The sequence below is a fragment of the Hetaerina americana genome, unplaced genomic scaffold (assembly GCF_022747635.1).
Source record: "Hetaerina americana unplaced genomic scaffold, ioHetAmer1.1.p SCAF_2, whole genome shotgun sequence".
NCBI classification, from domain to species: domain Eukaryota; kingdom Metazoa; phylum Arthropoda; class Insecta; order Odonata; family Calopterygidae; genus Hetaerina; species Hetaerina americana.
Genome location: NW_027286763.1, coordinates 26,964,234 through 26,978,294, shown reverse-complemented (window position 1 = coordinate 26,978,294; position 14,061 = coordinate 26,964,234). Strand labels below are relative to the sequence as shown.

The 14,061-nt window shown below is 40.1% G+C and overlaps 1 protein-coding gene across 1 annotated transcript in view; it reads left to right on the top strand.

The window, feature by feature from the left end:
* The first annotated feature begins 291 nt into the window (after positions 1–291).
* Positions 292–14,061, top strand: part of LOC139687637 (UDP-glucuronosyltransferase 2C1-like) — a 52,317-nt gene continuing 38,547 nt past the window's right edge. The window contains exon 1 of the mRNA XM_071584878.1: positions 292–466. The gene's annotated coding sequence lies outside the window, so the exon portion shown is untranslated. The remainder of the gene's footprint in view (positions 467–14,061) is intronic.

The window sequence follows — 14,061 nt, the reverse complement described above, 5'->3', positions numbered from 1 at the left end:
GTGTTACGGTCATTAGATTGTGTCCGTCTAGTGAATACGCCGGGCCGGTAGACTACATCCAATACAAATTAGACCCCTTTTTTCCTCATTCATTCTCTGGCGCATTTCAGTGCTGCGATCATTGGTTCGGTTCGTGAGGGCTAAGGCACGGAGAGGCAAGTGCGCAGGTGTGGGAGGGGCGCCCTCCCCTCCTCTCCGCCGTCCTCCCCTCCACACATCGTTACCCATCGCCTCTCCGCGGAGGCGGTCGGTCGCCAATCGTCCCCCGAGCGCCCTGCCGCCGCCGCCGCCGCCGCCGCCGCCTATCTCTACCCTTGCGGTGCGATCCGCGTCTCGTCTCTGCGCCCTTCGTGCTTGTGCAGTGGACCCACTCGCCAACCAGCCGGCCCTCGCATTACGACAATCCGCCAGGGTGCGGACGGAAGCCGAGGACCCTTCCGGAAGCCACCACCGGGTGCGGAAATAGGTATGTAATCTGCTCTGCTAAACTCTGTTGTTCGTCTGGATTTGGTAAATTGCTTCATCATTCTTCGTATTCAGTATCGAAGGATTCATGACTTCGCTAATTTACAAATGGACTCATACGTGTAGAACAGATGCCATTTTTTCAACGAACGACAGGGGATAATAATAACATTGTTCGACCACGGGAGGGTCATGTTCGAATAAAATTATTCTGATGTGTATACACCCCCTGCCACACACCGTGTTGGTGGCCTCCAGGGTATATATAAATAAAAATGAATGACTGCGTATTTTTCATTGGATGCGTAGCAGTTTCCTTTCATGCATTTAACGGTGGCGTTATCTCTTTGCGTCTCGGTTAATGTAATAATACGCATGTTCAGTGATTCCCTTATCTTAAATTCATAATCAAAGAATTATTTCCAAGTTATGAAATGGCCTCTGGCGTTCAGCAAGAAAGCGAGAATCAACCCTTCCCTTTACTCATTTACATCATCGATATGCATACATTCTGGTTACCCTACACTGTATACAGTGTAGGGTAACCAGAAGCATCAGATTCGCCCTTGGCCCGCCGATAGGGCCATATACCGAGATGTGACAATTCCTAATACGATGTTATCTTTAGTGATCTTAGTATTGGTACTTGGTTTTAAAAGTGGATTATTATGCAAATTAAATTGCCCGTCTCTACGTGTGACCGTCAAAGAGGCCTGCACGTGTGTGTGCGTGTGAATGTGTGTCCATCATAAATACAAATGTAGGTTTCAATAAATGAAAAACTCCAATAGCCGTAAATAGTTAACCTTTCTGCACAAAGTACAAATGAGATTAGTTAGCTAACGCCACAAGTCAATGATGGAGTAAAAGGTGAAAAGGAAAGGGATAAGAAAGGTGAATACGTTCTTTTCCCTTTTACCTTTTACCCCATCCTTGACTTGTGGCGTTAGCTAACTAATCTCATTTGTACTTTGTGTAGAAAGGTTAACTGTTTACAGCAATTGGAGTTTTTAATTTATTCAATACTACTAGCCGCAAGAGCTCAATTCTATCAATATTACAAATGTAGGAGCCATGGAACTTGCATCAGCCGATGAGGAATGATGTTCAATTGCATAACCTGTCGTATTTATTCCGCTATCTATAGGGTAAGAGTTAGACTCTAACCTAAGTTCCATTAGGAGATGATTCGCGGTGGTATACAATGTGTATTTGGAGATACAAATTTAAAAAAGATGTTTGGAAATGGTAATTAATAACGTTTGCATAAAACACTTCCAAAATTCGATTAAGATAAGAAAATAATTAACAGATTGAGAAAGCATAATCTTTAAGATTCATTTCGTCCAAAACCGATGACTGTGGATACATTATTTCATATTTTAATGGCTGAAGAAAATTGTTGTGCACGGAAATGTTTAAATTTTTCCAATAAATGCTATTGAGAAAGATAAAAATGCCAGGGTTCGAATATGGACCACGAAATAATAATTTAATATGCCTCTGTGTTGGTTCTGTATGCCTGTAGCAAACCTCAAATCAATTTCAACATTAATGTTGGCGATGAGGGTAAAAAATAACCATGCTGCGCATCATCGAAACCATGGTCGCAGGACATTAAAAGTGTGTGGAAGTGTAAAGTTTCTGTTATTCTTTACTCTCATCATGAAGGAATTCCAAAAAGTTAAGCCTGAAACTGTTAACTTTATTAATTTTGGCGTTTTACTGGAACGAATTGACAGGTTTCAGATGTATATTTGTGAAGATTATTTGAAAAAAATCCAAAAATATGTGTAAGTAAAATTAAAATGATTTTGTCCTGATGTTAGCAGAGCAAAAAATGAAATGAAGTTCAATGAAACAATACTCCTGCTCAGCACCGTGGCTACTCCCGATTGGGAATTGCAGATGCGGAATACTAGACATCATTGACCTCTGGAAAGAAATCCAGAATTGAGTCTCTGAGAGAAGAAATTCTTCCACCTAATGATTTAGAAAAGGTAGAAGTAAGATTGGCGGGCCAAGTAGTATGCCTAGGAGTCTCACTGGCATAATCGGATCTACATGTATTATGAGGAATGTATGCTTGGGAACACCTTGGGAATAGCGCTAAGGAACCTAGTCTCATCAAACGAATGAAAAGCGGGGAAATATTCGAGTTAAGAGATGAAGGAGATATGTTTTATTTCGCCCTGGTTGCTCCACAAATTGAATAAACGGAATGAATTCATGTCGGAATTGAACAGGGTTTCATGAAACGCTCTCCGTTTCGTGAAGAATCGTTATGAACGAACAGAAAGTGCCCCATTATTATTGGAGTCCAAGGTTTAGAAAACACTGGAAGCACGATTTTATCATACATAACTTTAAAGAGCATCACATAAATGGATCCAAATCGTACGAGTCTAGCGCCTGCACAGAGAGGGTTTAATCTCCTCTCTACATTGGTAGGGGAGACCGCAAAACAATCTCGCAATCTCTGATTTTGAATACAAGGTCTTGTCTTCCATTATAAACTGAGAATTATTTAATTGTGCTGAATGTCTTCAAAACATTTGTCTCAAATTACCTCCCAACGATTTAGCCTAGCGATACATGGGAAGGATAACTGATGAAGTTCAAGGTATTGGAGTGACAGAGATAGGAGGGGTTGGAAAGAATTCAAAGGCAGGAGAAGGGGATGGCTAGGCGCAGCTTAATTTTGTCTAGATTTTGAATTTTACATTATTTCACCACTTACACTTAATTTTTTAATGGTATAGACTCAGATACTGATGTTTTTGCACTTCAACACATTACACGTGATTTCCTTCATGGGTGAAAATGCATGAAGGACCAGCACAGTGACCTATCACACATTATGATGCGTACCATGCTTCTCAGATCAGCGATTTTCGTCCGGAAGGTCGATTCTCATGAACTTTATGAGTCTAAGCAACAATTATGAAGTTGACTATAGATGAACCCTTTTTCTGTAAGGGATAATCACAAACAAACTAACCTTTTAGTCACATTGATTACTCACAATATTCCTTCCAGAACATTACCGTATTATGTTAACACTGCTTTTAAAAATGCGAATAACATTGGCCATTTTCTTTTCCTGAAAAAATCTGCCGGCTGCAGCTGATTTCTTAAATATTAGTACAAGGCCGCCGTGTAGTTAAAGGCCACGCTATTCCTTCAGGATCCTGGCACATGTTATTTCAGAATCCCGGAGTAGTTTTCAGGTTGAAAAGTCAAGGTGTAACACACCTTGTTCATAAATTCTTCAATATTTATATGGATGTCATAGCATAATTTTAAAAATCCAGAATATTTTGCTATTAAATATTATCATCATTCATTATATTACTTTGGAAGAACATTTATGCTGACAAAATTATATTTTTTCTCGCTAATACATGTAGAAATAATGACCATAGCATCTTATGCCAGGAAATTACATCACGAGCTGGCGCATAGGCTCTTTTCTCATTCTTGGCGGCGATTTTATAAGGGAAGGAAATACGACATGGTTCTAGGAAATTGTCGAAGGTAAAATGTTCACACACGCTTACTTCAAAAAGGAAGACGCAGTTCACAGAATTGACCGCTCTGGATTAAACTTACGTTCAATCCGGATTCACTACTGGGAAAAGCGATGAGAAAGTGAAAGAATATGCTCACTTCTCCTTTTTCGGTCTCTCCTGGACTGAGCGGCAAGTGTTTGTGATTCTGTGAGGTAGGTTTGATAAATAAGAATTAGGCAGCGAGCAGCGTAGGTCAGCAATTTTTGTCAACAGAATTAGCAGCACACACATCAGCGTGAATGAAGGATAAAGGGTGGGAATCATTCCAAAATCCGAGTTTGGAGTGTTTTCTTGGATGAACGCAACAAACTGCGATTTTGAAATGCTTTCCACGGTAGACTACCATTTGTAGACTGACTTATTCTTATCAATAGTTTACCGGGTAACGGCAGATTTTCGGTATATCCTAGCACTACACACTACTATACTCTTTAAGCTCTAACTTCAAGTGACACACGATATCCTTACACAGCATACTCTATGATTCAAATAAAGTGCGTGCGATACTGTGACAGTACATTTAAACGGAGTTCTATCGGAGTAATTGTTACCCTTTGAAATTGTAGCATTCCAAAGCAACATGTTTCAATAACAATTTATTCAGTTCTTTAGGCCTTCTTTCTCCCTTAATTTCATACTAATTGCCTATTATTCTCCTCCCTCGACTTCGCTTTACATCATTTTTCCCTCTTCGTTTTATCGTACTCAGAATCCCATTTCCGCTCAATACGCATTCCCCGCATCCGCTTGTCCCGCCTATTTTGAATTCCTTCGAACCCTTCCACTCTATTCCACTACCGTGCCTAACACTTCATCGTTTGTCCTCCTTTCCGCATGCTTGTAGGTTAAATCTCTTTAGTGGATTTAAGGCAAATTCTTTGAAGACGTTCAAGCACATTTAAGAAATGGATGTCAGATGCCGTTTTTTACCAATATCAATGAGACAAAGAAACAGATTCCACCCACACCACACCCAGGAAATTTATTGAATGGATCATAAATTTATCTTTTTTTTTATTTCGCCAAGCTACTTTAACTAACCCATTCTAATATTAATGATTTTCTTTAGAAAGGTTTCCGCAGTTTTTTCTTTTTATCCCAACAAATTTGACGCCCGTTTTTTCTTGCTGAACATACTATACTAGGTTTTTTATATAATAGTTTGTTTCTATCTTTGTTCGTATGTGATACGCATTAATGGTGATGGTCTCTTCTCCATGCATTTAGCAATCGCCATTCTAATTTTCCTTGCATTAAGAAAGTTTTGTAACTACTAGTATGAAATAAATCGTAACCCGAGTATTATATATCCTTTTGTCATACATATTCCCGCGGCTTACAGTATTTCATGCAGATATAAACCTTCATTTGTCCCGAGTTTGAGTAAGTGAGCATTATAAGACGAATGGCAGCTCTCGGCGGATGCCGGAAAATCTCTAAAAAGACATTCAATACTGAAAGAGATACTGAGTAGATAGTGGAATTTAGAAGTATTGACCGTAAGGACAAGAAAGGAATGTCAGAATGATAAAGAGAAAATATTGAATAATAAAAAGGAGATGGGTGCTGTAAAAAAGTGGGAACATATCAATAAAGAGATATCGAAAGCCACAAAGGAAACTATAGGATGAGTAAATTGGAAAGCCAAAAGGAAACGATGGATTACGGGCGATACGATTAAAAGATAGACCAGGAGAAGTATTAAGAGCACAATAATTAACTGAAGCACAAAAAACTGGGAGAGAGAAGCTTAGTGGAAGACACCATGTAAAGATGGATACAAAATATTAACAGAGGTGGGGTGAAATCGGTGCATTACCCAGGAAAGGGTAAGGACTGTAGGGAAGTAAAAAGGGAAGCTACGTGGAAACAGTCAAAGATAAGTCAGGAAAAATATTATTTAAACCAGAAAATATTGAATAGGGTGAAATGAATATATGGAGAATTTTTTAATGGGCTAATTCGTAGCATTTATGAGGATGGGATTTGACCGGAAGACTTTGTCAAATCAGTTTTGTGTCCTCTCCCGAAAAAGGGAAATGTAGCAATATGTAAGGTCTGCAGAACGATAACCTTGATTTTGCACGCAGCTTAAGTGGTTCTTAGGATTATTAACCAGCGGATGGAGAGGAGGGCAAATTATTACTTTGGACTTTGGAAAGGAATAGGCACGCGTGATGCCATTTCAGTAATGAGGCTACTAATAGAGAGGAACATGGAATAGAAACAGGATGCCTAATTTTGTTTCGTGGATTTAGAAAAGGCGATTAATTCTGTAAATTGGGTAGAATGAACGAATAAGTTGCAGAAAATAGGAGAAGATAGGAAGGATAAGGAGACTCATCCGAAACCTGTAAATGTCTCAGAAAGCTCAGGTGCGAGTGGCTGATGGAGAGGGGTAAGGCAGAGTACCTATATGTTATTATTGCGCTAATACAAACACATTATCACCTTTACCGTTCAAATTGTATGTGGTGGAAATGGCTAAAAAGGCATCGAAAGAACTAGAGATAGGATTGAGATTTGGTGGGGAATACGTAAAATAGCTGGGTTTGAGAATGAGCAAGCTTTAGCTTGCCAGTCAGCCAAGAGGTTTTAATCTCTGCTGAGTGTATTGAAAAGACAGCGCAATAGGTATGGAATGAGAATAAATGCAAATAAAACAAAGGTTATGCGGCTTTTGAGGAAGAGCAAATAATAAAATAAGAGGGCACAAATTAGAGCAGGTGAAACAGTTTACCCATCTCGGAAGATCCCTGGACCAAAATGGTCCAAGTCGTAGGGATTTAAGGAGAAGAATTTCCTTGGGCTAGGAAGCTTTCATAAGGAATAGGGAGTTGATGGAAGGGATATTAAGTGAGGATGTTAAGAAAAGGCTCCAGAAAACTCTGATACTGAGTATGGTTTTGCACGGCTCGAAAACTTGGTCGTTGAGGCAAGATGATAGGCTTAGATTGGAGGCTATCGAAATGTGGGTGTGGAGGTGGGTGGAAGAGAAGAAGTAGACACAGAAGATAACAAAGGAGGTGGGAATAGGCATGGTGGGGAAGTAGAAGAGACTGTTGGGAGAAATCAAAAAGAGGCAGGAAAGATGGATGTAGAGTGGCATTGGAATGTTGAGATTGAGGGGAGAACGTAGGGCGAACGAGGAAGGAGGGGGACTAGGAAATAGGCATGTTGGACGAAATGAAAGGAAGAAGGAAGTATACGGTGTTAAAGAGGGACTTATTCTAGTGCCGGGTGTCAGAGTGTGTTGTGTTAGGAGATGCAAGTAAATGTTGCACAGACGTATAGGCCGTGTCAAACCAACACATACCTTACCCGTTGATACTACCTTGAACAAAAAGTTCCCGGAATAACCACCGTGTGGCGCTCCCATCGTTCCGATTTGAGTTCTGTTTTTGATGTTAAATTGGTACATCTGTTGTTGATATTCCCTTTAAATCTTAGTGTCATAACTTGACATTTGCAAAAGTTACGTAGCCAAGAGTACATCTATCTCTGTGTGTGTTGGCGATTTTTTACAATTGCAGAAATGGATTTAAATTTGCAACAACGAACTTGTATTAAATTTTGCGTAAAAAACGGATTTAGTGGCGCACGGACGTTGGAAATGTTGGAAAAGTGTTTCGGCAACGATTCTCTAAAAAAAACGGTCGTTTACCAGTGGCACGAGCGGTTCAGAAGTGGTCGTGAGTCAATCGAAGATGATGAACGCAGTGGCAGACCATCGACATCGAAAGTCGGTGAAAAAATTGATAAAGTAAAAGAAATGTTGGTCAATAACCGCAAATTAACCATCAGAGAAATAGCGGAGGACTTGAACATTGCCTATGGATCCGCCCAAGACATTGTGGTTAATGATTTGGGTTTCCGTCGTGTAGCAGCAAAGTAAAGACCTCAATTTCATGCAAAAAAGAGACCGTGTTGACGTCGCAAAAGACATGATTTGCGAGGCTGAATCCGATCCCACATTCATCAAAAGGATCATTACTGGAGACGAGACGTGGGTTTATGAGTACGGCACGCAATCCAGACATCAGGCAAGTGAATGGCGTTCACCAAATGAGCCGAGACCAAAAAAACCACGTCGTTTTCAGTCAAAAAAGAAGGAAATGCTGACGGTTTTCATGGATTACAACGGTGTAGTGCATCATGAATTTTTGCCAGAAGGCCAGACAGTAAACAAAGAGTATTATTTGGGCGTTATGATACGTTTGCGTGAAGCAATTCGCCGAAAGAGACCAGAAATGTGGGCAGAAAACTCGTGGATTTTGCACCATGATAACGCACCGTCGCACAGTGCTATCATTATTCGTAATTTTTTGACGAAAAATGCAACAAATACCATCCAACAGCCACCGAATTCACCTGATTTGGCTCCCTGTGACTTCTTTCTGTTCAATCGAGTTAAAAAACCATTACGGGGAACGCGTTTTAGCAGCCGAGAGGAAGTAATGGAAAAATCGCAGGAAGCACTGATGGACATACCGAAAACCGACCGTAACTTTTGCAAATGTCAAGTTATGACACTAAGATTTAAAGGGAATATCAACAAATGATGTACCAATTTAACAAAAAAAACAGAATTCACATCGGAACGATGGGAGCGCCACACGGTGGTTATTCCGGGAACTTTTTGATCAAGGTAGTATACCAATAAAAATAACAGCATACAGACAAACTTCCCGAAGATCGCAAACAAATGTTTGTGATCTGACTAAAACTGACTTCCCGAAGATCACAAACAGATGTTTGTGATCTTCGGGAAGTCAGTTTTACCGCATAAAAAATCACCATTCTCGTCAAATATTTTTTATTTAGTTCACAAATGAAAATATCTATTTTATTTGCATACATATCTTGAAGGACCGATCCGTTTACAGTTTCGACTATTTTGGGACTTGCCAATGTTCCGGTAGGCTGGATGGTTTGGACCGAATTCTCAACACTTAATAGATTCGGTTAGGAGACCGATCGGCGGCCGGCTGAATCGATTAAATTATTTCGACTACGTAATACTTCTAAACTGAGCACTGGTCTGATGTCTCACGTTGAACAGTAATGGCTTCCGCAGCTGGGCAATCGAGAAGGAAAACAGTGGAATCGGATACCACACCTCCCTTTGCTAATGCACTTAAAGTGAAAAGCTAGACACTGGAGCATTACTCACGAAACGACTGAGGCATACCATTTGACTAATAGTAGTTCACGGAGATTCTAATTCCTCGATTCCATCCGTATAGTCTCGACCTTCCCTTGCCACCAACTTCTCCTCGAGACTGCGGGTGGGTGTCGGTGGTTAGGCCGAAAATCACTTGTGAGTATTCAGGATACCTGAGTTTGTTGATAAGAGGGTGATTGAAGAAATGGAAAATGATTCCACGGCATAGAAATGGTACAATCTGCTATGGGACTATTTTTCTATAATTTTCTATTGAATGAATTCCGTCAAAAAAAGCCAAATATAAAAGGTTTCCTAGACGCCTTCATGAAAACCGAGGAATTAAATACTTGTAGCCCGACAATTTTGCATTATAAAATATTTCTAATGTCACAGACAACAAACCGGTTAAGTCCCAATTCGGTATGACTTCTTATTTATCGGTATCACCTCTAGTTTTCCACTTCGAATACTGCTCATATATTTTATTTAACAGTTCACCAGAACGACAGAAAGGGTTATTATTTTCACTTTTAAAATAAAACTTTCCCTGGATAACGCTCCGGAGTCGGCCAAACCTTTACAAAAGAGATTCGGGACGAATTTCTAGGAATGTCTCTTCGTGGCGGGTGGTTCGAGAGATGGCACTAATGGGGTGCCCCTGGGGGGGCCTGCCGTGGGCGAATTCAAAGCGGAAACAGCGGAGAGTGGTCAGTCGCGACGTGGTATTCGAGGCCCACACGCAACCGGATGCTCCACTGGTGACCGCCCCACAAGGAATTGCAATCATTGCAATCGATGGTTCGCGTCAGGGTATTCATTATACTCGTATGCTCCTTGGGTGCGTGACTCGGCTGCCCAGGGGCTGTCGCGGAGGGTGCGCGGTTTTGGGCGTGATCACGACCCTTGACCCCATCAGCACACGCCATGGGGTGACAGGAATAGCCAACGGGCCGAGATTCCGCTCTAAATGGATTCATCCACTGATTGCGCCATCGAAAGTTCTATACAAGTATCATCACAATGGGCAGATGCCTTGGAATCTGAAATATATTTATCTGCTGCGCAGTACACGTATTTATGGAATTAATAATAATCCAACGTTTTCCCAAAAGAATCAATTTTCAGTAAATATACCAATCTGAATTTCTTGTGATGTCGTTCAGTTATTTCACTGACAAAACTCTCCAGTATGAACGACAGGAACAGTAGCCGCGTAAAATCGAGATCATAGGCGTGATTTCAAGCATTTTTCAACCAAAATTTAAAGCGCATAGTTATAAAAAGAATGAACAACGATCGGAAAAGAATCAGTTCATTCTTTACATGCCAGGGGGATTAAGATGGTGCGGTGGCTATCGTACTGGCTTCCCACCCTGAGGGCCCGGGGTCAAATCCCGGCGGTGTTGAATATTTTTCAGTGGTATCTCGATCCCTACTTGAGGTGCTTTGTGGAGGGCACTTTGAAACGATCTTTGGAAAAGTACGCCGTCCGTCGGATGGGACGTTAAGCTGCGGACCCCTTGACACCTTTCGTAAAGAGTAGGCTAATGCCGACGCCGGGTTTATCTCCACTCTTCATCCTTTCCTGTCTATTCCCTATGGCGCAAATGACCTCAGCAGTCGGTCACCTCCCCTAATACTACTACTACCTTAAATACCAATTAGCGTTTCAACGTCTTATCGTCATCGCCTCGACACCGCCTTGTGTTTTGCTAGGAGAGGCAAGTAAATGTATCTTTGTAAAGTTGTATAGGCTGTGTTCATCGAAGACTTCCTTAACCGGTAGAATACCAATAATATTTTTTTAAACTGTTTACCTTTATTTACATTGCTGCATTCAGGTACGCTCAAATCCATTTGAAAAGTTGTCACCCATTTTTACATAAGAATAAATCACAACCATTCATGTTAGGACTGAGCTGCCTCTCTCGATCCTCAATTAACCAAGATGCCCATTTTTATAAGATGCTCAAAATTCATTCATCTCACAAAATTACGAGAATTAATTTGAATTGGACAAATTAAAATATAAATCTCAAAACAGATTCTCGTCTATATATTTTAGTCTATGTGTGAAAAGAGATTTAAAAGATGGAACGTCCTTTGCTTTGCGTCCAAGGCCCTGCACGAGGGTGAATGAGAAGTTCTCTTTCTTGGCATCAATACTTGCATGGTTTTTCTCTCATGTTGGCACAAATGTTGTTAGCCGCCGTGTGAAATTGCTAGCTATTACATGCTTCAGTTCACTGTAGGCAGTCGTTTGCATCAGTTGCAGTGCGTGATTGTTAGAAATGGTCAAAATCGAGTATCGTGTAGTGATAAAAGTCTTAGTATAAGAAGGTTCAATGCCTACCAAAATTCACTCCAGGACTACAAAATTATTTTATGGGGACTCTTATCCTTTAATTTCCACTCTGAAGCTATGGGCAGTCGAGTTTAAATGTGGCCATAAAAGCCTCAAATATGATCCTCGTGAAGGACACCTGACAGGTGCAACCACACCGGATGTCATCGAAAAAATGTATGATTTTATTTTGAAAGATCGGCGAAAGAAGTGCGTACAATTGCTAATATTGTAGGAATGTCAGAAGAGCCTGTCTGTTATAGTTTACACGAGGATTTGCACATAACAAAGCTTTGCGCCGCGCGTGCTCACTGTGGATCAGAAACGCATTTGGGTGAGTTATGAAACGGGCGGTAAAGACAAAGATACCCGCGAGTCTCTATTACATTCCTTTGCGTTGAAATTCATGCATCAGCTCGTCACTTCACCAACTGCGACCGACAATATTCTTGATTTGCTATCAACGAACATACCCAAAATAGTGTAAACTATAGAAAATATAAAAGGAATTAGAGACCACGGAGCAGTAAATGCTGAGTTTTCCCTGTATGTGGTCCAAAATAAGAAGCCTAAAAGGAAAATTTACATATTTATAGAAAATGGCTATAATGACCTAAAATACGTGCTGGAGTGTCCATTTGTAAATTTTAACAAAAAAGGCAGGTATTACCGAAATACTGAAGATGAAACACTCTGAAGATGAAGGAAGAACACTTCCTTGAAATCGTGTGGTCAGAAGTCCAAAGACCAATTCCGAATAATTTTATAGTAAATCACTCGGATCATTGATGGTAAAACACGGGTGTTACAAAAGTATAACGACCCCAAAGGCTCTTTCAAGACAAACTGAAAAATTAAAAAGACGATTTATCTGGCGCCAAAAGGCATGAGGTTATATAGTATATGATTATAAGACATCTATGGCGAATACAAAGAAGGAAATTCAGAAAGCATTAAGTGAATTCAAAAGAAAATGCTTAGCATGAAACTATTAAGAGAATCCGAAGACAATTTGATTTTGAGTCAAAGATTTTCAGGGAAATAAGTACAAAATATACTGGAAAACTATGAAGGTGGAAGAGTAACCAGAAGTTTGGAAAAGGTTCACTTATAAATTCCTTCTTTCAAAGCGTCTTCATCAATGTCTCACTGAATTTTTACGAAAGTTTACCAAATCGTTCCTGCTAAACTATGCCCAAAGCTGAAATTTCATAAAATGGAATAAACTTTTGTTAAGCCCAACCAATCCTCCGCGACCGTTCAATTACCAGATCAAATATTAAAGGAACTGGCGCCGAAAATTGCGGGAGTTACGTTCGTTAGAATTGCGTTCATTAAGTCGAGCCTTTGTCTCTACAATATTAGGTATGCTCCGCCAATTACGGCGCTCATTAGCTTCGGAGAAACTTCCCCGGAATACGTTTTATTCCATTTCCCTTAGCGACTCTTAAACCATGGCTGAGAAAAAAGAATATAGTGCAATCTTTTTCGGACTGATATACAGGCGACTCTGGCCTAGAATATTTCTTAAACAAGTATTTTGACTAAATAATATAAAACTAAAGGTTACAGAGTCAACTTGCAAATTTAACGAAAGATAGTTAACACCGACGTTTGGAGGATACTTGGAATCACTTCCTTGAAATCGTGAGGTCAGCAGTCAAAGCGTTTATTCCAAGTAATTTTATAATAGATCACTCGGATCCTAGATGGTAAAACGCGGCACTCACAAATTCAATACGACCTCCGAGGCTATTGCGCGCCAAGATGGTGAATTAAAAAAAAAGATATCTCCGGCGGCAAATTTTCAGTGATAATGGTGTGCACTGTCATCTTATCAATGCCAATACGCTCTACGATTATGCGAACACTAAACCGACGGTCTAAATTCAGCACTTCACGCACATGTTAGACTGTTACCGATACTTTTTATACAAACCTTGTTAATATACGAGGGTGGTCTGAAAGGTTTCCGACCTCAGAAAATTTGAGAAAAAATGTCTTGTATCTTTGTTATGTCGGAAACTTTTCAGACCACCCTCGTGTGTGTATGTGTGTATGGATGTATGTATGTGTGTGTATATGTATACACATACATACATTTTATTTTCTAGTGCCTAGGCGGTGCGAGGGAGGTTCTGGTAGGTGACGCGGACGAAGCAAAATAATTGCGATTTCAGGTTTCCATCACGGAAATGTTTAATATTTACGTATTATTTAACGAACATATTTGTAATTTCTTATTGCGATTTTATGAACTTTTTCTGAATTTCATTGCTTAACAAGCGTTTATGTAGCAGATGCAAATCAATGTAATTTTATCGAATCCCTAATCAAGGCAGTATTAACGAGTAAACCGTTTTATGTGCAATGGAATGGGAAAGATTGTGGTTTTTACGTCTAACCTCGGACAATTTCATTGAAGACCTTCGTGGAGCGGGAAAATATTCTAAGTTCCTATAATGTGTGTGCCTAGAATATTTTTCCTTTAGTATTGACTGAATATCTATTCC